The sequence below is a fragment of the Poecilia latipinna genome, unplaced genomic scaffold (genome assembly GCF_001443285.1).
Source record: "Poecilia latipinna isolate Pla-1442-1.1 unplaced genomic scaffold, P_latipinna-1.0 Scaffold5860, whole genome shotgun sequence".
NCBI lineage: Eukaryota > Metazoa > Chordata > Actinopteri > Cyprinodontiformes > Poeciliidae > Poecilia > Poecilia latipinna.
In genome coordinates, this window is record NW_015118476.1 from 1 (window position 1) to 1151 (window position 1151).

Genomic DNA, 1151 nt, shown 5'->3' on the forward strand with positions numbered 1-1151 from the left:
ATGTTTGAATAAGGTTTCCAGTAACAAAAAAGCGTGTTATGATCAATTAAATGCGCTGATACGTCATTGTGCTGCTAAACACATAACTCTGAGTGGAGTGGTGTACCGCTCCAAGATGGCCACCCTAAATCTTGTCAGCGATAATAGGCGAGAGCTGTCCATGAGGCGTCTATTCTTATATTATGTCTATGGGTGTATTAGCTGGAGCGAGAAGCATGGAAGATCAGAGCGAGTTTGGGAGAGCAGAGCTGCAGGTTGGTTAAGTGTAACATTCTGTTTTTTTCTTTAATCTTGTATGATGCTGATAAAATTATACTAACTTTAGGGGTTTCCGGTCGTGAGCTGAGGGATAAGAGAAACACAAAACCGATTGTATGCCTTATGAACTGCGGAATTGGTGTCATTTTATGAAGACTTAGCGTTAGTCGATATCAATCCGGATGCTCTATTGCGACTCTGAACAAACAAATTGAAGAACAATGAGGTGTCTTAAATATTTATTTAAAAAAGTATTTGCCTAGCTTGATAATTTTTACATCTTTGGTGTTGATTGATTTTTGTATGGAGCATATTTATCGACTTTTTAATAATAAGATTTATCTTGAATTTTTGTATTTATTTGGAAATACTTATTGATTAGTAAAATGATTATTAGTGCAATGAGTGCCAATCGTTATGTTTTTGTGTGCACACTGGAATGTTTTGATTATATATATTTGAGACTGGTCCTGCTTTATTATACAGGCCAGGTTCGATGGCGAGCTGAAGATTCAGGTCTAAGACCCTAAAAGGATTTCACCTGTAGTGTCAAAATATTTGGTTTCCCCACCAGGCTGGTGGGAGACTTCCTGCAGCCCATGAACAAAACTGTTCCCACTCTGATCTGACTTTTGTCAGCCTAGGAACTGCAGCAAGCACTCTAACCAACTCACTTGACCCTGTTGAACCACCCCAGTTCGGGGGGCAGGGAGTGGGGGGTTATAAACTGAATGCTGTGGCTTGTTGCCGGAACTACGGAACTGATTTATGTTTCTTTGATTTGTTAATTTAATTGTTTTCTTTGTGTATTTTTTTTAATTCAATATGGCCATTTGAATGTTTTTTTTCCTATTGTAATGTACATATGTATAGAATTTTTCACTGTGAAAACA

At 37.8% G+C, this 1151-nt stretch overlaps 1 long non-coding RNA gene across 1 annotated transcript; it reads left to right on the forward strand.

The window, feature by feature from the left end:
* The first annotated feature begins 45 nt into the window (after positions 1-45).
* On the forward strand, positions 46-785 carry LOC106943759 (uncharacterized). The gene is made up of 3 exons (XR_001424006.1): positions 46-254; positions 326-397; positions 745-785. It is a non-coding gene; the product is annotated as an uncharacterized LOC106943759 (long non-coding RNA).
* The last annotated feature ends 366 nt before the right edge of the window (positions 786-1151 follow it).